The following is a 9,241-nucleotide window of genomic DNA, read 5'->3' as shown; positions in this document are numbered from 1 at the left end:
TGGTTTCTTTGCTGTGATAACACCATAATGAAAAGCAACTTGGGAAAGAGTTCATTTCATCTTACAGGTCAGTTTGTCTTTGAAGGAAATCAGGAAGGAACTCAGAGCTGGAACCTGGAGGCAAGAACCATAGAAGAATGATGCTTACTGGCTTCCTCTCTGGCTCATATTCAGCTACTGTTTTTATGCAACCTAGACTCACCTGCCTAGGAATGGTACCACCCACAGTGAATGAGGTCCTCCTACATCAATTAGCAATTAAGAAAATATGCCATAAATATGCCCATAGACCAACATGATGGAGGCAATTTTTCAATTGAGGTTCCCTATTTCCAAGTATGTAAAACTGACAACCAAGATTTGCCATCAGTGATTTAGAGCTTGTTATAGAAAGCTCCAAATAAAGTTATGCAAGGTGCCAGAACTAAAAGTGTTAGTGTTTGTGTTTATGTCTTGTACTTCTAAATTTGAATGTAATTGACCCACATAATCTCATAGGGAGAGGCACTATTAAGAGGTGTGGCTTTGTTGGAGTGGGTATGGCCTTGTTAGAGGAAGTGTGTCACTGAGGGGGCAGGCTTTGAGGTTGCCTGTGCTCATGATACTGCCCAGGGTCTCAGTTGACTTCCTATTGCCTGCAAGATGTAGGACTCTCAGCTACTACTTCAGTACCACATCTGCCTGTACACCACCATGCTCCCCATCATGATGATAATGGACTGAATCTCTGAAACCATAAGCAAGCCACCCCAATTAAATGTTTTCTTTAGAAGAGTTGCCATGGTCATGGTGTCTCTTCACAACAATAGAAACCCTAACTAAGATACAAAGAAATGATGTAAACTCACATAACCAGGGCCGACAGCCAAAGCTCCCTTTAGGACTAGTGAGCATATGTTGTGTATTCATAAATGCATCTATCACAGATTCCTATCTTTGTAGCTCATAAGCTTTAATGTCTAGACAGGAAAAAAATACAGTGCAATGTTTGAGTGCTATGATGACTTGCAGTGACCATTTAGATAGATCTAGAATACATAACTTAGACAGTGTTCTTAAAGAGAAATCATTCTTCCCCACACCTTTTTCCTTCTTGAAAAGCAAACTTTGTTTACTTAACTATTTTCCCCCTATGACTCAAATTTATAACCTGAATACATTTTTGTGAGATCTTTTAAATAATGTATCATAAAATTTATATAGTAACTTTAAACTTAACTAGAGAAATATTCAATATTATACATTTTATTTATTCTCCTCCAAACCTTCCCAGATACTCTCCTCCATACCTCCCCAACTTTGTGTTTCGTTTTTGTTTTTAATAACTCATTTGAGTCAAATTTGTGCTACCCACATACTCCTGGGCATAGGGGCCATCTACTGGAGTATAGTCGGCCATGATATACCCCCAAAAAGAAGCAAAACTTTCTTCTCCAGTAGTCATCAACTGTCCATGATGCCTCAGTTAGGGGCTGGAGCCTGTAAACCCCTCCCCCATCCATGCTAAAGTGTTGACTGGCTTGATCTTCACAAATGCTTTCCTTTCCTTACATAAATATTACCTAACACAATTGGAAGATAAAAATTTACCTTTCAAAATAGTATCATTGCATCTACTCAGTGTGCTTGCTTGTACTAATTTTGCATGGTTGACTAATTTGCTCTGTGGGCAATTGTGTAGCCCATGGCTCTCTGCTCTATATGTCTCCCTCAGTGTTCCCTGCAATGAAGCAACCCTCCACATGTCCATTTCACTGTCATTTCCCATGCTCAGCTAACAGTGTTGCATCTCACCTTTGCTACATCATTGACCCCACCCTTCCACTGCCTGTCCTAAAAAAAAAAAAAAAAAAAAAAAACAAAAAAAAAAAAAAAAAAACGCACTCTGCCTTAGCTTCCTTCTTTGACTATTCCTCTAATTCTCTTTTCAGTAGAGCTTCTTGAAAGAGGGCTACATTGTCCTTCCGTTTTCACACCATCCTTTTGTTCCCTCTCTCTTTTCACTAAAGTAAAATATAGACAAGTGTATATTACACAAAATTTGTCATTTAAATCCATCTTAACTGTTCAGTTCTGTAGTTTTACACACATTCATACTATTGTGCAACAATCACTTCCACCCGTCTCCAGAACTTTTTCAGCTTCCCAAATGGAAATTGCATCTATTAAACACTAATTCTCTCCTCCTGATCTTTGACAACTCCAGCTTTATGTTTTGTCTCTATTAATCCAACAATCCTAGAATCCTTATGTAGCAGAATCATGAAATGTTTGTCCTTCCTACCAGCTTATTTGAAGTCATCTTCAGAGCTCATTTGTGTCTTCTTCTTCCCCTCATTATTTCTTGCTGATATTATCCACTCCTTTGGCTTAGCTCGTCTACCTCTGGGTAGAACCCAGATTGATTTTCAGAGCTCTGGGAAAGGGCTAACATCTGCAACTAGAGATCTCTACATGAATGTTCCAGAGGCCATATGTTAAAGACAAGACTTAACCGCTTTCCCTCCAGAATTGCCACACTTACAACATTTACTTGATTTTCTTTAGTGTTCTCAGTCTTTTTACTTAACACACCATGGTACTACTTGTCAGTTTGAGTATTGGACTAATTCTTCATTACAGCATCACTGTCCGGGTCTCCTACCAAGTCTTTTCTTTCAGGTTCATCCTCACCTAAGAGTCCCTGCCTGCTGTCCTTCTTTCCTTAACTGCTGTGCATGTTGGTACCTGATTTCAGCTACACTTCAATCTGGAAATTGCCTTTGTTGAAGAGAGCTGAAGGTCATGACTGCTCAAGGTCATGCTTTCTTGGAGCAGCCCAATAAAAAGACCAGCTGCTAAAGAGCCTGATTATGTTGCCCCATCCACAGGTCCACAGACGATCCCAGCTCCATAATTCTCCCATGAAGGGCTGATGTGTTTATTGTATCTGGCTACATCAAGGCAGCTATAATCTAACATCTGCCCCGTTTCTGCTTCTCTCTTTCACTCTACAGGTGCAGATCCTGAAAGCAAGCCTCATGCACACAGCTTTCCTGAAAGCAAGCCTCATGCACACAGCTTTGCAGCTGAGTCTGCACTCGGGACATTGCATAGCAACAAATGCTCTCAACACCGCTTGTTTTTTTCCCTCACATCTCTATGCTGCTAACCCATAATTACCTGTTTACTCAAGCATCTGTGCCTAAATATAGTCAGCAACTTGAGAACAGGATTTCAGGATCTTCCTTTGCTTTTTATCCTAATTAAGTCCTTCTGGATAAAGGAGTGTATAAATAAAAGCAAGAGAGATTGCCGTCTTTGAGAGCCATGGTGGAGTGGGGGCCTTCCTAAAATCAGTTCAGTCCTTCCTGAACTCTATTTCTTTTTGGAATAGCCCTATAAAATCTGGATCATCTTTCCTCAGATATATTTTAGGTTTGAGCTTTTCATGCTTCGTGAAATTGTAAGAAGCATGGATTCAAAGGTCTGGACTTAGAAGCTTGGATTAAATTCTTACAGCATTGTATACTAACTAGTTGTGTGATGTGGGAAAATTACCTTCCTGCCTCAGTTCACTAGGATAATATAGCCCATAGGTATTGCTAGGTAGTTAATAAATGAGGTAATACTGTATAAAGTGATGGTGTATAGTAGACATTTAGTAAAATTTCATTCACCTCCTCTTCTGTTTCTCTTTAGATTGAATTTACCCTTCGTAAGAACATGCAAGGAAATAAATTATAGTAGTTCACTCATGGCCTAGGCGATCTCATTAGCTCTTGTTATCTTTTTTTCTCCTCACAGTCCAAATCCATCATTCTCTGCCATGGTGCTTATTTTAGAAGGGAAAACTGAAGGCATCTATTCAACCATGCAAGCCCTTGCTTGCTACAGGCTTTGTTATTCATTTATGAGACATCAAATATGCCAGTGGCAAGGGGTGTGGTTAGGTGTGTCTGAGAGTGAATCAAAGGTGAGTGTATGAAATGAGTGTAATATTGCCTGATGGGTTTCAGTGAGGTGGGGGAGGGGCTAAAGCAATTAACATGGGCCCCAGTGAAAAGTTAAAGTGTTGATACCCAGGTACATCAAATCTGGGTACGAATTCATCCATATTTACAGTTTTCTGGCTCTCAATGTTTGAAAAGAAATCACCTCTCTCTCTCCCTCTCTCTCAACAGGGTCTCTCTCTCTCTCAACAGTGTCTCTTTGCATAGCCTTGGCTGTGCTGGAACTTGCTCTATACACAAGGCTAGCCTCGAACTCACAGACCTGCCTCTGCCTCCCAAATGCTGGGAATAAAGGTATGCACCATCACAGCCTGGCTACTTTTTTAAAGGCTTCTTTATTTTTATTTAATGTGTATGAATATTTTGCCTGTATGTACGCGCACCACGTGCATGCAGTGTCCTTGGAGGCCAGAAGGAATCGAAGCCATTGGAACTGGAGTCCTAGACATTTGTGGACTGCCATGTGGGTGCTGGGAATTGAACCTAGGTTCTCTGCAAGAACAGCAAGTGCTTTTAACCATGGAACCATCTCTCCAGCCCACATTACTCTCTTGAGTCATGTGATAACCTTTGTTACAAGTAGGAGGAAATATTTAAAGTATTAGTTCTTAAAAGCAGTCTGAAATGTCCTGAACATCTCCCAGGCCTGGAATGGATTGGGGGGTGGGGGGGAGGAAGGTCAAGAAACAAGAAGGAAGGATGGAAGAAAAAAAGAAGAAAGCTTTTGTTGTTTTAAACTTTAAACTTTAGCCTTTTCTGGCTAGTAACATCGAAGCCGAGTAAACCCAAGATAACCCAAATAAATAAGAGTCTCCAGCAGAGCTGGAAGGTTCTTCAGATCCTTTGTTGTCCATCAGCCCATCTCTATTGCTTCATGCTGGAGAGACTTAGCTCTTCTCTCCCAGTCTCCCAGTTGGATCTGCTTACATCAGCTCCCACTTCCAGTTGCTAGGTGACTTTCACTACAATTCTGTATCCCTACACTTCCACATCCTTGTAAAGAGATAGGCCCTAATTAGCCCATTTTGAACACCACTAAAAGTACTCTTGACCCAGATTGCTTCAAAGGCTTAAAATTTGCTTTTGGGGGTCAGGAATCCTCTCTCCACAGACCCATTAGCAGCAACAATGGGGTTGGGCATGAAATATGAGACATGGCCACTGATTCTTAAGGAAATTGGGAGTCTCTTTCACCTGGCAGGAGCTATAGGTTGGAGTCCAGGGAGACAGGGTCTATCAATGTGCTGTGCAACACGCTGATTTGTCCGGTAAACCAAGATACAGACTCTCTAAGTCAATAAGAGACAATCATTCCTCTTTGTACTGCTGCACATAAAATTGGTTAAACAGATGTCTTGGTCTTAATGGGAAAATTGATCAGTGGCATCTGAGTTGAGTCAATTTATTGTTGTTGTTGAGCTAAATAAGACAGGAAAACTGGAAACCAGAACCCAAGGTCAAATCATACCTTAATCTTTTAGATTCAACTTTGGCAGGAAGCACTCAATTGCTTTACAGCAGTGGAATAATCAAACATAAGTTAAGACTGTTTTGACATTAAAGCATAAATCGCAAACCACTTCCCTTGGTCATTGGCTCACTTTAAATGGGAAGTAAGAATGTGGTGTTTTGAATGTAATTGGCCCCTGTAATCTCATAGGAAGTGGCACCATTAGGAGGTGTGGCTTTGTTGAAGTGGGCCTTGTTGGAGGAAGTGTGCCATTGTGAGGGTGGCCTTTGAGGTTTCCTATGCTCAGGATACCGCCCAGTGTACCAGTAGACTTCCTGTTGCCTGTAAGATGTAGCACTCTTAGCTCCAGCACACTACCATGCTCCTCACATTGATGATAATGGACTGAACTTCCGAACTGTAAAAGCCACCACCCCAATTAAATGTTTTCTTTTTTAAGAGTTGTCAGGGTCGTGGTGTCTCCCTACAACAATAGAAACTCTAACTAAGACAAAGAGATGCATTTGGGTTTTAGGATTACCATTCTGTTAGCAGTAGCCCCAGGAATAATTTTTTAATGTATGGTCATCTGCTTGGGGTATGCTAATTTATTTTTCTCCTAAAATGTTTATTTCAATGTTAAACTCTTCTCTGTAACACTGTGCTTTCTTGATTTATCTTTCTCAGAGATGTGTTCTAATTTTCTTCCAAAGTACCACATTGCCTTCTCACGTGGCTTCAACCCCTCCAACTGCCAGTCAAAACCTCTACTTTGTCTCTGTTACCTCAGTTTGGGATTAAGAAGAATAATCTAATTAAATTACTAATAAACTATCAGAGTAAGCTAAAGAAAATATAGAATTCTGAAAATCAGCTGTTTGCATACTCTTTAAATGTCGCACGTTGTCTAAGACGGTGCTGACACGATCAGCAGAGTGGAAGGCTCCACACTGGTTCCTGACCAGAGGTGATGAGATCTAGAACAGGGATGCCAACTAATCTGTTTGAGAAACCATGACCAGTTTTTACATAATTTAAGATTCGTCATTTATAAAAAGTTGTCCCTATTTCAGGGAAGTTGAAAATGGTGTGTCATGGGTTCTCCTGGGGCACGGCACATTATTGGGTGGTGGACCTTGCAGAAGGAGGGGTTGAGTTTTGACACCAAACTTAGCTTCGGCTGCTGGGGCTTGGGGATGACATGGCAATGATCTTCTATGAGTTAAGGCTTCATGGGAAGAAGTTGAGTCTTTGAGGGCATGGCCCTCTGGAGGGATTGACATCATCTTTCCATGTGAGTATGATGGTTATAATGTCCGACCACCCACTTTCTTGCCCTCTTCTCCACTCAGCTGTTTCCTCTCTTGCTTCTCCAGTGTGATGACTTTGACCCGAAGGGGTCCTCAACAGGAGATAAAATGAAGATCTTGGATTTTTGTTTTCCAAAACAGTGAGTTAATATTTATAAATGACCCCACTGAAGTACTTTGTTACAGCAAATATAGATGCACTAAGATGGCTTCCAATCTCATCACTTATGGCTATAGAACCTTGGGTCTGTTTTATGTAAGGTAGGAGAACACTGTGTCTTATATAAGATTTTGTACAAATGCCTAACATGTAATAAGTGCTCAGGGGCTGCTAGCCAAACTTGAATCTACTTTCTTTGAAGCACCATTTGATAATTTAGGAATAGGCTCCTGTTCTATCAAGTAAATTGATTACAGAGTAAAAAGCCAGGTATGTTGGCATACCCTGTAACCTAGTACTTGGGAGACTGAGGCAGGAGGATCATCAGTTTGAGGCCAACCTGGCCAGGTATTGAGAACTTGTCGCCAACCAGCTGCACACAGAAAAGCAAACCTAAAGGGATCTGGACTGGACTGGCATCTGCCCTCCTTCACACCGCTTCTGATGTGGTTGGCCTTTGTTTCTCCTCCGGTTCTTCTTCTAAATTATTTTATTGTTACTCTTCAACTCTTTGTCAGGCACTGGCAATGGAAAATTAAATAAGGCGTGGCAGCATCCATGGACTGCAGCTTAATAGTGAGGAAAGAAATACAAGTAAAGCATGGTGGAGTCAGCTTTTCTAAAGGTAGATTCCTGATGTCTTCTACAATTTGTAAAGTGCTGTGAATGTGTGAGTGACTTAAAACAACCATACCAGAAATAACATTCCCCTTTTAACGTCTCCTTCCTGCTCAAGTTAATCTTGACTTGGCATCAAGGCACATTTTGTCTTTCTTCTGTTCTTGCTCTCTGCATCTGCTTCATTCTTTGTTAAGCATGTAGAGAAAGTGAATCATTAAGTAAGAAACAATAAGTGTGCATGTAGCATCTGAGTCAAAATTAGTAGGCATAATTTTAGATCTACCTGTTTTTGTGGCGCCTTTGCCTGTGAAATACTTACCTATCTATAGAAGGCTTGGTTTTCTATGTGAAGCAGCATGCTGGCATGGGGGAAACATAGCCTGAGAGATCAGAATACACTTAAATGTTGGCTTTACTAGTTTTCTAGGTGAGTCACTTAACCATACTGAGCTTTAGTTTCCAATAAGGATGAGATTAATGAATACATATGGCTACATGTGGTGAGCCTTTAATAAATGTTATTATTTTTCAAACTACTTCACCTCTTGGGTAACTGTACAAATGCCTCAGTATAAGGTAAGGAACATATATTAGGGGTAGAACTGATCTGACCATATTAAGAAAGAAAATAGTTATTAAAATTAGTTTGACCCAGGTTATCTATTGGATACAAGTAATTGTAGGCTGTTATTATTCAGATAGTACAGTCAACTCTGAGAACCAAGATGGTTTGAGCTTCATGATTGCATGATGATGTTGAAACCTGCTTTACAATGTGCAAGTGAAGTTCACAATTCTTTGGGATCAGGTATTGTGCCAAAGTACAAGATTTCACATCTGATTAGAGTGACATAGTGGTTTTTGATTTTAGCATAAATACCTGAACACTTTTTGGTTTGGGAAAACTCCATTAATCGATGGATCTGGGGCCCACTTCCTACCAATGAAATGCAAGACCAGTTTCCATATTCCTAGAAATAAGGGGGTGTCCATGTGATCTACTGTAGAAGCAAAGCCAAGAAACAATTTATTTTGAAAGAGGGATTATGGCAGCAGCACTCAGGTTAGTAATGTCAGTGTCCAATGTTTTTGGATTTTTATTTATACTGCATGAAGATGTGTCAATGTTTTGCCTCACCTGCCTAAGGCACCTGATAGGGTTAATAAAGAGCCGAATGGCCAATAGCTAGGAAGGGGAGAATAGGCAGGACTTCTGGGGAGAGAGGAACTCAGGGTTAGAAACTGGTACTGAAGGAGATGTGAAGACATAGAGGGAGTCAAACATACATAATGGAGGAGAGGTAAAGAGCCACATGGCAGACCATAGATTCTAGAAATAGGTTAATTTAAGTTATAAGAGCTAGCTGGGGAAAAGCCTAAGCTAAAGGCCAAACTTAATAATTAATAATAATTATTAACAATAAATAATATTCATAAATAATAATAATAAGTTTCCATGTCATTATCAGGGAGCTGGCAGTTCCAAAGGAAGTCTAACTATAGTCAGGGTTTTGAGACAGGGTTTCTCTATTGCTTTGGAGCCTGTCCTGGAACTAACTCTCTAGACCAGATTGGCCTGAACTCACAGAGATCCACCTGCTTCTACCTCCCGAGTGCTGGAATTAAAGGTGTGTACTACCACTGCCTGGCTCAGACGTTTATGTTTATGTCTTGTGAAATACAGAAAACATTAATGAAAGTGTTCCAG

This window comes from Phodopus roborovskii, unplaced genomic scaffold (assembly GCF_943737965.1).
Source record: "Phodopus roborovskii unplaced genomic scaffold, PHOROB, whole genome shotgun sequence".
NCBI lineage: Eukaryota > Metazoa > Chordata > Mammalia > Rodentia > Cricetidae > Phodopus > Phodopus roborovskii.
This window is presented reverse-complemented; position numbering follows the sequence as displayed.